Genomic DNA, 15698 nt, shown 5'->3' with positions numbered 1-15698 from the left:
GGAGTGGTTGCCTATCAAAAGACCAAATCACAGTAAACCTTTCTTGCCACATGGTTGATTTTGTTTTGTTGAGGAATGTGAGGAATCATACAGGCATATACAAACTTATCTTTACCACAAGAATATGTGATAAAATGATTGTGTCAGAAATACAGAAGTATCAGTACTTAACTTTAGAACACAAATTTGCATATGAAATACATACATATGATGATTGTGAATAAATAAAAAAAACTTGACTTGGAAAAATACTAAATTTATCCATTATTTGTTTTAGGGTGAATTATCTTATGTTCACACCAGTTCTGAGGAGGAGAATGAAGATGTTGAGACTTCTTTGACGAAATCTTTACCACGATCAGTGACTCAGAGAAACAGAAGAAGTGCTGGTATTTTTATTTTCTATTCATACATCATAATGAAGCCACTGGAATGCAGACCAGACAGGATAATAGTTGAAACTGGCAGTTATCCTACCCTGCATGTCTTTGGGCATGTGGTGGGAATACCTCTCATTGTGTCACTGTGCTGTCCTACAGTAACATTCTGTGATACATAATGTTTATCTGTTTATAGAGTTTTAATAGTAAACCATAAATTTATTCTAAGTTACTATTGTCACTGAGCTTTCATCCCTACAATACATCTGACAATGAAATTACTCTTACAAGGATTCTGTGCCAGTGCATCATAATGTAAAATTGGATAAACATTTTTATAACCTGCCAAATATCTTAAATCCAGAGTTGTCATAGAAAATCATCTCCTGCTTGTGGACTATTTATAATAAGATCAAACAAGCATATAAGAATTACATTTTTGATGAGAACACACAATTCAGCTCAGCATAGTCACCAGTTTCTATTAAAGGATAAGTTCAGTGTTTATCAAGTCAATTTTATTTCTTCACAATCACTATATATATTAGATTGTCACATAAAATTACCTTATAAAATGAAACATCTTTTACATATTTTTAAAAATAATTAGCCCACACTTGTTCTTTATAATAGAGATAAATGTACAGGAGTCCCTATGTGATGAAAAGTCATAAAACTTTCCAAATACGTCTATGTGATATAGCGGGTCTGTGGCTTTGAAAGAATGGACAGTTTTTAAATGAATAATTGCCACACTCGTAGCTTAAGCAAGGGGCGTGGTAGTGTGGTGGGAGCGATTCCCAAATGCGTTGTAGGCGTGGACATTTCCGCATTGAAGTACACAGGTGTGAAATCGCCTGTGTCTGTAATTGATGCCGGGTGAGCTGCTAATTGCCACACTATAATTATGAGAAGCGCGAATGTGGAGGGGGAGAAAAAAGAAAAAAAGAACTGAAGTTAGAGAAGAGGAGAGGAAGGCTGGAGGCTGTAGGCTGTAAAAGCCGGTGTGTGAGTGAGCGAGCGAGTAGGAGCTGGCTCAGTGGGATGCAGGCAGCTAAGAGGAGAACCCCTCAGGAGGAGTGTTTGGCCGACACTTGATAGGGCAGTAGGAAGCAGTCGCTCCAGCTGAGCAATCACAAGGAGCTGGAGTGTCCCAGAAGGTGGTTGGCTCAACGTGGAAGGCAGCGGGAGTCAGGGAGGCTTGCGAGAGTTGAGCCCCAGAGTGATCGCCCTGGCCGTCGGGGAACCCAATTCTCAGTCTGGCAGGAGCTGAATGTAGCCAGGTGACAGAAGGCTACCGGACCAGGAAGAGAGTCAGCTGCAGCTGCAGGTAGGGCGACTCCCCTGTTGCACGGTCCGTATGGGTGAAGCAAGGGAGCTGCCAGCTAAAAGAAGGCACCGGGCTTTTGAAAAAGGGCAGCTTCCTGGCATGGTTTTAACCTCGTTTTAAAGGGATCATTTATTGATTTTTAACCTCCACTTTTATCACATTATTTTTGTGGATTATTTATTTATTGAAACATTTTGAAGCACTGCACTTTGGACACTGTTTTGATTTTGTTTGGTTTGTTTTAATAAAAGCAGTTGTTCATTCTTTACACCATCCCCTTGCTCCCAGTGTGATCTATCCTCATTGCACAGTTCATCCGGTTACATTACCGACGGTGTTGGGTTCGAGAGGCTCCCAAAGTAGAGGTGGAGGCATGGAGCAGGACCCACATCGTCACAGTCCATTTCTCAAGCCTACAGTAAAGTGTTACAGAGTATTGATTTACATCTTGGGACTACACATATATTCCAAAACAATATATCCATGCCATTTTTAAAAAGAAAAAAAAAGCAAACAACTGTAGTGAGATTCAGCCATTTTAAAAGGAGACCAAGTATGCGCTTCAGTTTGCCAAATTTGACTTCTTCCCCGGTGACCTTTCAGCTAAGGGGGCAGTGTCAAGTGCCGTTACTGACATTATTGAATGTTGATGCCCAGATGTCAATTTCTGTCTTAGTTCTGTACAAAACTAGTGAATTATAACTAAAACAAAAAAGTTACACAATTGCTTATATTCTTTCACTATACAGAAGCTTTTTTTTTACTTCGCAGATTCTGCCTGCTGCCGCTGGATTGATAATGCACGCATGTGCTTCAGTGGGAGTGAATATTGAGCAGGCACATAGCCAGGGCTTGAAGAGGGGCGGTATGCACCGGTATGCCGTACCACCACTTTTCTGTTTCAGCAACGGAATGATTTTTATGAATTTACAGTTGTGTGTAAAACGAAATGTTGTCTATGACTTGTGAAAAAGTTACTCAGAATTTTCTTCCAAGTATGCTCAGGGATTTATTTTGTAATAACAGTTGGCATCAACCTTAAATATTCTTCACATATTTAAATTATTATTCTTTCTTTGCTTTAGCTAGTATTAGGTTTGCCTGCCATACTGAGATGATTGATGTTCATAATTAAAATCAAGTAAAACCTGAAGCAGGATATAAAATCACACTGTAATGAGTTTGAGACTAGAAAAGTTTGATTTTAGCATGGCAGAGGTACTGAGCAGTATATTTTACTGTTGTTAGAGCCCTAATAACTGCTGCACACTAACATTTGTGAATTACAAAAATGAACGGTAATTAAAAAAGTAAAATGTTCAGACATAGATTCAAATTTCGATTATGTTCCAGTATTTTTATATATTTAAATTAGAATAGTACACTTTAGTTAGAATTATATTGGATGGATGTAACAGTAAACATAGACTAAAAAAATTCTCTGTCAATATGATCTAAAAAATTGAAAAAGAAACCAAAAAAAAAAAATTTATCATACATTATAATCCCAATACTTGCTAGAGATAACAGTCCCCATTAGGCAATCTCACACACACACACCACCCTTCATTTATTCAGTACTTGGCATACTCGTCTTTGGGATGTTTGAATAAAAGTGGAATGCGTAAAGAAAAATAAGATATGCTGACATAGAGAGAATATACAGTACAAACTTTATGCAAGCACTGTGTAACCTAGAAATCAAACAGAGGAATGTGACATAGTAGAAGTAACCTTTGAACCAGCATGACATTCAGATCTGTTATCAGTACACCCCCTAATTTACAAAAAAAGAAAAAGAGAGAGTTCTTCTTCAAACAGAAAATAAAATCAATACAAGTGTGCTCAAATATTTTACTTTCCTGTTATTTCTTTCAAATATTCTTATTAATTACTAATCTAAGAAATGGGATCAGCTTTGGAAAATGAAATAACTACACTGTGATCACTTTAAACTTCTTTCTCTTTGCTATTTAAAGGTCTCGGGCAAGAAGCTGTTACTAAAACAAAGGATGGCAAGGACAAGAATGAAGACCTTAGTAATGAAACAAAGAGTCTGAAAGAGTCTAGGGTGTGCTCCCCAATCAAGGACAAGAGTAAAAAAAAACTAAGAGGAGGGACTGACTTGTCTGATAAAGAGCTAAGTGGCCGTGAACATCATTATTACCTGGATGCAACAGAAGAAGGGAATGTAGCAAGATTTTTTAATGTAAGTACAGAATCTTTTGTGATTTTGTTATAAGGGGTTTAATGTTTATTATGATTTAATAATTAGCCTTGTACTCTTATAGACAGACAGATTTTCCTTAGTAATCTTGCGGAGAGTTGGTTTCAGTAGTCATATGGCTAAACATCCATTTATAAGTTTTTCTGTTATTAATCAATCTCTCCATTTTTTAACAGCAAAGTTCTTCTCCAAACCTCTTTGTACAAAATGTTTTCATAGACTCACATAACAGAAATTTTCCTCTTGTTGCTTTCTTCACTAGCAGGTAAGAAAATCCATCAGTCTTCACATTATCTTTTGTTTACAGATTTGAATGCCACAAAATAAGGTGCACATGTTTAAGAAAAATAAAATACACCACAGATGTAGTCAAGAGCAGACTTTGAATGCTACACTTGGCACTCTGTGCTTTGGCGTTTAGTATCTGCTTTAGACAGGTCACTTTTTTTTTTTTTTGTGAATTTCCCCTTGGGATTAATAAAGTCTCTCTCTCTCTCTCTCTCGCTCTCTCTCCTGAATTATGTAGTTTAAATATTCAGCCCACTGACAGCTTAAAAAAATGTTATATAAGCAGTGAAAATATCGTAGTGATGCTAAAACATAAAGAGAGTTTGATAGTAAGTATGATGTTCAGCATCTGAAACTAAAAGTGTGCTGAAAATGTTCGACTATAATTATGGCATAAAAAATTGGGTTCTGCATAATTCACTCATATGTTTATTTTTTAATAGGTCTTAGGTGTGTTTGCATTTAAGTAGGCCTAAAAATAAAAACACTGGTACAGTTTTACATTTGGAGATTTAAAAAAAAAAAGAGTTGAAATAGGCAGTTTTGGTACAGTTATAGTTTTAACCAATACTTCAATATGTACAAGCAGTCAGAAAGAAGAGGCCAAGAAAATGTATGACAGCAAGTTCTACATGAGGTATATACTGTACAGTATGATAGAGGTTGTCAATGACAATAGTGGCAAAATGCAAAAAAGGGTAACTAGGTATTTATATAAGGGAATGCCAAGATAGGACAGAAAGACGTCGTACACTGCAAAGAAATAAGATCATCAGTATTCACAGAAATTGTGAAAACCTAGACAGAAAGGTGAAGTTTGTCTTCCTGAGGGAGGATATGATTAATTATCTTAAACAAGATTGTTCACCTACTTTGTAATTTACTTATCATTTCAGGGAAGTTCCATGTCTTTTTAGCTAATTAAAGCGCTTGCATTTAGTGATAGAAGTGCACTACCTAGATTTCTCCTAATATAGTATGATCAGTTGCCTGTGTAGCCTGTGTCTTCGGCATTTGATATCTCATATATCATTTCAAAAAGGTAGGTTCAATTCAAGAGCAGCAATCCAGTTTTGATTGAGCAAACAGTTTACTAATGTTAGTTAAGTTTCTTATGGGATATATTAAAAACATGCACCACCATAAAGTGTATATAATAAAGAAGGCAAATAAGTTGTACATCAGAGTACAGTCTTTGACAAAATAATTCTTGATTATTTTTTTTTTTTTAGGCATGTCAAAGCAGGAACAGAACTAACGTGGAATTGTGATAGAATGGAAGATATGTAACACAGAAGAATATGAAACACAGATGAATATGAAATTGAGAATTCTTGAGAGACCGGACTGTTTGCAGGAAAAAAAAAAGAGTTAAATGAAAATTTTGACTACTGTAGTTAGCTTGTTGGTATATTGTGAGAAGCAAATACTTGAGTATATAGTACACACTCTGTAAAATAATGTGGTTCCCTAAAAAGATCTTACTAGAGCATAGTCTTTTCAAAAATGTGGGATAACCATGACTATATGGATGTAAATACCAGGGTTCCTTTTATTTATTTTTATATTTTGAATGTTATTTTATGCTCTTTTTGCTAAACATTTTATACTGTTTCTGCAGAAAGTAAGTTGTTTAGTTCTAGAACCAAAGAACAAATAATTCTAAAAAAGATAACGTGCTATAAGGTACTGGGATCTAACCTCATAAACTAAGCTTTTCTTATAGTGTACTAAACTACTAATGTGTGTAGTTACATTCCTCTTGAAAACTCAGATCAGTGTGAACTGTAATATAAAACCACTTATTTATACATTTGTAAAAACATTAATATGCAATACAGATGAATATGTGCATCCTTATCTCAATGGTTTCAAACTCCCTTTCCTTTTGAGTGACCTGCTTATTCATTCAAGGACTGAGTCTAGGCTCAATCAACGTCTTCGTAGCATTTGTATTGTCTTCCTGTGCTGTGCATTTTCTTTCTAAATTACATAAATTTGTGTATTCGGTAATTGATCACTTTAAAAAATGGCACCAAATGCCCAAATATGGTTATGTGAATAAATGTGCCCTGCCAAGTACTGGTGCAGCAACAACGGCTCCAGAACATATCAGAGATCATTATCAGATTATGCCAAAGAGAACATCACTCCCAAATCAGAAGCAAACTCTGGGATTCCAGATGGGATACTGCCAACTTTGGCTGGCCTATGATTCTGTCCATAAACATTACAAATATGAGAAGGCAAGGTATGCCCTGGACAGAATCCTGCATTTTCATTTAAATAAATTAATGTCAAGAATGTAACACTTGTTCTATAAACCTAAGGACCAGTTGGTTGGCCTACAGCAGTAGCCTCCTCATCTTTTCACAGTACTTCTTACAAATACCTTGTGGAATGTTTTTATAATCCAAGACATGTCACTATTGGCAAACACGGCAAATTATTGCAGATATCCATGCAAGAGTAAAAGATTGGTTCTCCCTTACACCACCAGTGAAAATTTTCTGCATTGCTGTTTCTTCATCTGACTGTGACTAGAATCTTTTCAGACATTCCTAAGAAGGCTGAGAGCAGATACTCTTAAAACCTTTCTACACAATGTGAGAGAGGCACATCACCCTAGACACCTTAAATATTCAGTACTATAAGTATTTTGACACACTCTTACCACAAACTTCAGGCACTGTTACCTCAGAGGACCCACAGGGCATTTTTGGTGTGGCAGGGTCATTGATGGATGATCCTCAAGTAAGCTTTGTTGTAGGCTAACTGTATCTAGCAAGTCCTTCCTATGCTTAACGGCTCCTTAACAACTAACCAAGTTGTGTTCCATGCCCCAACATCCAACTTTAATCCTTATCTGAATATACAGTATCTTACTCATGCCTGCCTTCTTAGCTACTGCTACTGACATTTACCCTTGGATCTCCACATAGTGGGCCTAAATTAATGTTGCATACATCTTTTTAAGAGGAGCCTAATCTTGCTGTATTATCATCCCATCAACCAGTGCTTGCTGGTAGATGCCACTCCAGGCCTATAGTATTCCTGATCTGGTAAAGGTTCTCTTTGTGCTTGTTTAAGCTATTTTAGGAGTCTGTTTAGGAATTGCTGGATCCTCCTTTTAGATTAAATAGGATAGGGCCAAACTATTGAGGGTGCCAGGACTCCCAACATCCTAACCCTACAGACCACAGAACCCTTCACAAAGCAAGATCACAATGGTAGGAGGAGTACAGATTTTATGTTTTGTAATGTTTTATGTTCATGTTAGGCATATGGTATGGAAGTTGTTTGCAATAGGTTGTTTTGTCTTATTTTTGAGCGTTGAATTGTCGTTCCACATTACTATAATTGGAAATATGGTTCCTTTGCTAAATTATATAGAAGGCTTTCTCCTCACCATAGTTAAAGAAAAGTGTTCCCAGAAGCGTGAACAGCATCATCAGAGATAACCTCAAAGCCAGAGATAATAAATCACCCATATGTCAGCCTCCCAACTATCATTTAAATATGGCATTCCTTAGCTTTTCAACATACTGCTTAACACTTAAAACAACCTTATTATTCCGAGGGATGCTTCTCTAGGCTTTGCAGGATCAATCAGGATGCAGCGTTGAGTTTTATTGGTATGTTTGTCAAACAGACTTTTTGGTTGATTAAAACAGAATTAAGCTTTGTCTTTTGTATCCTGCACTTGGCTGATCTCTATTCCATTTACATCATCCTTTAGAGATACATTTTAACATTGTTTAGCATCTCGGGATTGGAAATGTTATACCGAAGCCCAATATCTGAAATGAACTCCAAATGTACTCTAATATCTTTCAAATGTATCATTCTTGGCACACTTATGAACTTTTCTTTGGAGCCTAGTGCCTGAGCAGCAGTGGGCATGTTTGTGTCAGAGTTGTCTACTCAGATGTATTGGATGCAGTACAAAGCCATGACTTGCACAGTTCCATTAGAATACTAGTATTTCTCAGCACTCCTGATATGGTAGATGGTTCACTTATTCCACCTCTGCCACTTATGGAGAGGCTTTCAATGAGCTGTTTGAGCAATAATTACAATAGTGCATATAAGTATTTCAATCCCACCTAACCAAAAAAAAAAAAAAGATTTGGAATTGCTAACTTTTTCATACTAAACCTGGTGCCCGGCCACTTTCAGTATTCCATAATACTTCTTTGGATAGGCTTGTGAACTTTTCTTTTATTTCCTTGACTACCTTGACCTTGACTTGCTCATTCTTCTCCTCAGGAGAAGTTCCTGTTGGTTTATCCATTGGTTGTTTCTCGTGGTCCAGCTCATTCAAGTTCCACTTTAACCATGTCGACTTCACAAGAATTGTGAAGAACTGATTTTTTTTTTCTCAACCGAGATGAAGAATATCAAACACTTATAAATGGCAATAATGTAGCAATGCAAATTTCACATTGAAGTTCAAATATAGCTTTGAAATAGTAATGGCAGAAGCCTGAAAGATCACATGACTGATTTATATCATACACTTTCTGGTATATAACTATATTAACAAGGAAAATATGACAGAAAAGCCATAAGCAGGGTGCTAATCAGTTTCAGGCCCAATGCTGTGTAGTTGTAGATCAAATGGTGCAGTGGTAGCGCTGCTGCCTCCCAGTTAGGAGACCCGGGTTCGCTTCCCGGGTCCTCCCTGTGTGGAGTTTGCATGTTCTCCCCGCGTCTGCATGGGTTTCCTCCCAAAGTCATGCAGGTTAGGTGATTCTAAATTGGCCCTTGTGTGTGTGTGTGCCCTGCGGTGGGCTGGCACCCTGCCCAGGATTGGTTCCTGCCTTGTGCCCTGTGTTGGCTGGGATTGGCTCCAGCAGACCCCCGTGACCCTGTGTTTGGATTCAGCGGGTTGGAGGATGGATGGATTGTTTTAACAGAGAACTCTTCATGTCAATTCAGAAGTGCCAGCTGAACTTCCTCATTTTATGTGGGAGTAAAATTGGAGTACCCTGATGAAACCTTAGGGACATGGAAAAAGCAAACATGCCCACAACTGAAATAACAGTCAAACACTGTGTGCCTTTAAATATCAGATTAAAAAAACCCTAAGGAAACCTGATGCTCTATTTCAGGGGTGCCCAGTTGCAGTCCTGGAGGGCCCCAGTGGCTGCAGGTTTTCATTCTAACCCTTTTCTTAATTAGTGACCTGTTTTTGCTGCTATTTAACTTCTTTTGATTTTTTTTTTGTTCTATATTTTGCCTTATACAATTTCTTGTATTAGGAGTTTGTTAGTTTTCACATACCCCTTGAGGTCAGGGCACAGGGTCAGCCATTGTACAGTGCTCCTGGAGCCATTGAAGGTTAAGGGCCTTGCTTAAGGGCCCAGCAAAGTAGGATCTCTTTTGGTAGTGATGGGGATTCGAACCGGCAACCTTCGGGATACCAGCGCAGATCCTTAGCCTCAGAGCCACGACTCCGTCCAACTTTTTTTTTTTTTGCTCTTGAAGACTCAGACCCCTCAATTGTTTCTTTTTCCTTAATTAGCAGCCAAACAACATGAGATACAAAATGAGCCAAAACAGGACCAGCAAACTGTGACCATCATGCAATATCTGAAAATAAAGAAAGGTGAAGGTCTCAGGAATGCTGATCTGCTCTTAGAAAAGAGAAAATCCACAGTTTTGGAAATGTCTGCTATTGCATAATGAGAGCAGCAATAAGCCATGGAATTAAAGAAAGAACGAGTTGAATTAACGACAAGACTCAGCACCTCAATAAGCAACAGGTTGGAGTGAAGTTGGTTGGAGTTTGAGGCGCTGACTTCGTTGGTCTTCTGTTGGCTCACTCACTTCACATTTCACTTCTGTTTGGGTGCCATTTAAGGAAAGAAATGAAGCAATTCAGAGGAACGATGAAGAAATTCAGGGAACGTTTCTTAAAAACCAAGTCAATTAAAATTAATTCACAAAAAGTGCAGCAAAAACAGTGCACTAATTAAGAAAAGGGTTAGAATGAAAACCTGCAGGCACTGCGGCCCTCCAGGACTGGAGTTGGGCGCCCCTGCTGTGTTACAATGAAAGAAAAATGTATGGTAGATATTATGTCAACCTAATGCACAGTGACTGTAGCAAGGATTAGAATACTATGGCAAGAACTGTCAACCTACTCATTTTTATCACCCAATTTCATGAGCTTTAGCTTAATATTGTGAAATATGATGGTTGTCAGCTGGAGGAAGAAGATCATAGCTTTGGATGGAGAGGCTTGTTGGCAACAGCTTTGAAGGTGCTGGGTCTGAAAGCAGGAGTTGCTGCAGACATAGGTAAAAGGTTACAGGGGATCCCGAAAGCAGACTTCTGGATTAAATGCTAGTGCTAGAGGAGAAGTTGACAAATGAGTCAAAATGAATATAAGTAGTTACAAAAGTGTCACAAGCTCAAATATTTGTTCTTTCCCTACTAAATAAATCAACTGTGTGTGCATCAACTACAGTGTGCATACATCATGCACTGCTACAAATCTCATTCCAATACTTCATTATGCAGGGAAACAGCAACTCCATTTCCTTGTAATCTCACTTTGAAACCTGAGGTTGGGCTATAACTGATGTCTCAGAAGATTCAGTTGAATCAGCTAATGCTCTGACTGTTGGGTCCTGGTAAGTGCTGACTATTTAGAACAACCATAATGTGTTTTTTTTGCCTGCTCGTACTGTATCCATCTATCTATCCATTATCCAAACCGCTATTTCCCAACTGCAGGGTCACAGGGGTCTGCTGGAGCCTATCCCAGCCAACACAAGGCACAAGGCAGAAATCAAACCCTGGGCAGGATGCCAACCCACCGCAGGCTCATACTGTATACTTTGTATAATACCTGTCCTACTGTACATTATTTACTGTATAAACATGACTGTGTATACTCCCTGCATCGACAGCTTGCACGCTGATGTCTACAATTCTAGTTAATATGACTTGTAATTTGTCATGTACAATACCTCCTGAAAAAAGAAGGCAGTGAAACAGCTTTGCTTATTTGATACAGGAAGCACAGGATCAAACCATCACATTTAAAAACAATGGAAACGTATGGAAATGGTATAAAAACTGAAAAGCCATCATGACACATTTATTGGCACAGTTTTTAACAATTCAGATCAATTTGATTGGAAGAACTACATGCTCATTGCTGTGAAATTGGACTCAACAGCAATAAATTACCAGTACTTACATGGTATGAAGTGACCAATGACTTTATTGCTCAGTAAAAAGGACTCTTTCATTTCTTGTTCCTTATAGGCAAGATAGCTGAAGTCTAAGACCATCAGAAAGACTTGCCACCAAACATAAAATGTAAGGGTAATCTCCAGAGATACATAATTTTTGCTTATTGCTAGTTTGTGGCCATTTCTTGTATTTTGTTTGTGGTTGTAGTGGTGCAGTGGTTATCACTACTGTCTCACAGCTCAGATCACATTTTTGTCCACAATAATCAGTAAGGTATAGTTAGTAGATGCCTCCCTAGCCCTTGGCAACAACTGAAGCACCATTACACTATTATAAGGCTCTCAAAATTACTTCAGTTACTTCTTCCCCATTGACTTCAATGCATTTTGTGGAGTTTGGTGAAGTTTTCGAAACATTTGATTTCGTCAAACTCGGGGCAAAATGCAGAATTTGCTTCTCACTACTGTTCAGGTCATATTTCATTTTCACTTTAGAAATGACTAAATGCAAGTTCAGCTGACATCTTTCTAGTTTACTTTGGACATCCAATTAAAAATATTGTGATGGTTAGTACTTTTCCAGTTATTTCTTAAGTTATTGCACATGAAATATCTAAAATCCAGGGGTGCCAATTATGTTGAAAACAAAGGTATATTTAATGCGATGCCACTGCTGCATACTGATACAGTACGTACTACCTATAGTGTTTACCTATTTACCCACAAAGCTAATAGCTGGACAGCAGTTTCCACATTAAAAGTTATGTGACAGAAATTTTTCCAGTCAATTATTCAGCATTCATCAAGAACAACTTGAAACTGCAACTAGAAGCTTAAGTGACGTCAGGATAATTTAGATATTATATCAATTCTGAATCAGACTTAATACTACTGACATCACTTTGAGCCAGGGTAGTGGAAAAACACATCCAACTATGTAATTCCAAGTTGAGCTCAGTACACTTTGTAATGCCACAATCACCACTCTGATGACAGGCGTCATTATCGATAACAATACTTTCTCTTACTAATGTGTTTTACAGCAGAGTCGGTCATCTTTTTAGCCCTGAGAGAAATCACTTGACGCCCAAGGGTTTTGAGTTCACCCTTTGCCTCCATGCTACAAATACCACAAACTTTTATCACACCTCTTCAAAATTAGATTAAAATAATAACACCCTGGCACATACTTGGACTCAGAGGCTCCTGCTATTGCTGCATTGAGAAAATTCCACTCTGATATTCACAGTCCGAAAGAAATCTCCCCAAGCAGAAGACACTCTTGTTGATGGTTCTTACCAATACCGCCATAGTATACCCTCTTAAAGAACATTAAATCTTTCATTTTAGAGCAAATCTCCATGATACATGTGAGCATGCAACATAACTTTTCTGAAACGTCCACAATATAGGAAGAGCAAAAAGACCTTTGCAACCAATTTTGCCCATGACTAAAACAGCAGGTCAGGTCAGATCAGGTTGTGGAGCATGCACTGGTACAGCACATTGCTGTACCCACCACACAATGGAACAGCTAGGTATCCTGGTTGGCAACCCCCACTGCAGACATGTGGTAAAGTCCCACCCTCTGGAAATGATCCTCTATCTGTTGCAGCCAGGTGTTACGTGAGTCTCCCCTTGGCCTGGTCCAGCTACTCTGGTCCTCAACAATGAGGATTCTATGAGCTGGATCTCCCTCAATAAAATGGTGCCACATGGCTGTAGTGCCAAAACTGACGCTCTGTTACATGACAGGTAATGTGCTTCATTCAGAACTCCATGAGCAACCTCTCATTTGACTCAAAGTCAAACCAGCAGTACCCAAGGATTCTCTGAAGAGATACAGTACCTAAGGAGTTCAGTCTTTGTCTCAGGTAACTGGATAGCGTCCATGTCTCGCAGGACTCTAAAGACTTGAACATTCGTCGTTTTGCATAGATATCGGGAGCATTACCCACCCCTTTCCAGCGATCTCATGACCCCTAATGTTCTCCCAATCCATCTACTGACTTCATAGGAAGAGTCACCAGAGACATGAATGTCACCATGTGCAGGAACTTAAAAAAATCCTCCAAGTTGAGGTCATTACTCTCACGGCTGAATATAGGGCTTGCTGTTCTATCCATCGTATTTTGGATCTGATGGAGAGTGATGACATGCTGTTCTTCTTAACAAACATATTGGTGACTATCTTTCCAGGGTTAAACAACTTCAATCCAGAGATACCACAGGATTTACACCAGGCACGACACCTCAGTACTTCAATAGCCTCTAAGACTGTTAATGAGCTGCAAGGAATTGTGCCAGCTTAATTTAAGAAGGGAATCACCTACCTCTCGTCCAAGACTGATGTGCAGGCATAGTTAACACCAGACGAGCAATAGATGTGCCAATTCAGAAAGCAAAGAAATTAGGCCTTCAGTCCTTTCTAATTTATTCTGCCCATCTGAACATATTCTTTGGGAGTGGCCGTGTCATTTGCCACCATCTTTTGGAGGCTTTAGTGTGCTTAGGTGATTTCCAGACATCAGAATTTCCTTTATAAAGGGGTCATGTCAGCATTTCTTTAGCCATTTAGCAGTCAATATGTTTACATGTGCTTCAAAAACCCAGTTATTCACAGAAATCTGATTTCTAAAATACGATGTAAACCATTTTTCTGGATAGAGAAACTGGAACAGAGGTAGATTTCTCAGTGAAAACTCCTTGTTATTTGGCCATGTAAATTCTTAACCAGGTTACTATTAAGAATTTTGTACTCCGTGCATATCCATTGCTCTCATTAACATGCTAATAGCTGAGCACAAGCTTTTAGCAGCCACAACTTCCACAAGATATATTTTCTGTGGCAATGCTTGGGTGATCGCAGTATTAATATCTCTGGGTTGAAATAATGTCTCAATATTTCAGAAATCACTATATTTATTCTGATGAGTTGAACATACAGTACTACATCAGGCAGCACAATCTAGATAGATAGATAGATAGATAGATAGATAGATAGATAGATAGATAGATAGATAGATAGATAGATAGATAGATAGATAGATAGATAGATAGATACTTTATTAATCCCCAAGGGGAAATTCACATACTCATACTCAGGAGCAGCAGGGTAATGCATACAGAGTGACGTGTGATAAGTAGTCCATTTACTTTTTAAATTAACGATCACATAATACACTACTTTACTGAAGTAAAAATCTCTGCATTATTATTATCACAGCAGCACTGGGTGCAAGGCAAGAAGCAAATGTACTGGTGGGCTGCTCCTTTACACGTCTCAATTGCACAGCCAAGCAGAACAGTGTGTTCTGTGCCCTGTGCGATTTCACAGATCATTCTGTCATGATGTGACAAATCAAATTCTTCCTTCTCTGGGCTATGACTTGAATATTGGTGCTGATACTCATGCTGTATTAGATTACCTGTTGGATAGATACCCTCCATTGCTGGGGCATCATATCACTCCTTCCGTTCGGGAACTCTTCAAATTCACTACTGATTTTAGGTTAACTGATTCATTTACAGTAGAGTTGTTATTCCAATGGCTAAAGATTATTCATTCTTTTTTTCATTGGAAAAGGAAAATAAGCCCCATAAATAAAATTCTGCAATAAGCTTGCTTCCCTGGAAAATCAACATAATACAGTCTGTTCAATTAAGCATTTTTATGTGTAAGATGGTCTTACGACATATTATATCACTTTCTGAGATCATGTGTAACATGCACCTAACAAGTAAGGTACTGATTAGCTTCTTAGGTTCACTTCCCAGTGGGGAAAAGGACGAAATGTCAAATCTAGCTATACACGTTACCTGAAACCTCTTATCTGTGTCACTGTCCATACTGTACCCCGCATATTCAACCCTAGGAACCTGTAATGGCATATATACAAATATATAGTGATACAAAGAATCATACAACCTGGGAGCTTAAGCTTTCATTCAGTCCAGATAGCAAGTACTAGGATGCTGATGATCATTCCGCTCTGTGGTGTCTTCTTTTCTTGCAGGTTATTTGTCCTTAAGCAAAATGAAAATAGTGAAAGAGAGAGACAAGGAACTATTTGGCATTTATAAAAGCAGTTGAGAGATGGGGGTGGCGTGGTGTCCTCCAGCATCAGTTCCCTTCAGTACACAATGGTACCAGAGCATGATGACATTGTCTTTCTCTGTTTCTTAGACACTGTTATCAGAAAGCTCTTAGTTACTTTCTAAAAAAAAATGTTAGTAACAAATATAATAATCACATCTTCAGTGAT

The 15698-nt window shown here is 38.2% G+C and overlaps 1 long non-coding RNA gene across 1 annotated transcript; it reads left to right on the top strand.

Annotated features, from left to right (window-relative positions):
* The first annotated feature begins 281 nt into the window (after positions 1-281).
* On the top strand, positions 282-6085 carry LOC120522583. The gene is made up of 4 exons (XR_005632444.1): positions 282-389; positions 3690-3919; positions 4114-4202; positions 5458-6085. It is a non-coding gene; the product is annotated as an uncharacterized LOC120522583 (long non-coding RNA).
* The last annotated feature ends 9613 nt before the right edge of the window (positions 6086-15698 follow it).

The sequence above is a fragment of the Polypterus senegalus genome, unplaced genomic scaffold (genome assembly GCF_016835505.1).
Source record: "Polypterus senegalus isolate Bchr_013 unplaced genomic scaffold, ASM1683550v1 scaffold_351, whole genome shotgun sequence".
In the NCBI taxonomy this organism is placed as follows: Eukaryota; Metazoa; Chordata; class Cladistia; order Polypteriformes; family Polypteridae; genus Polypterus; species Polypterus senegalus.
Note: the sequence above shows the minus strand (reverse complement) of the source record. Positions and strands in the feature narration are given on the sequence as shown.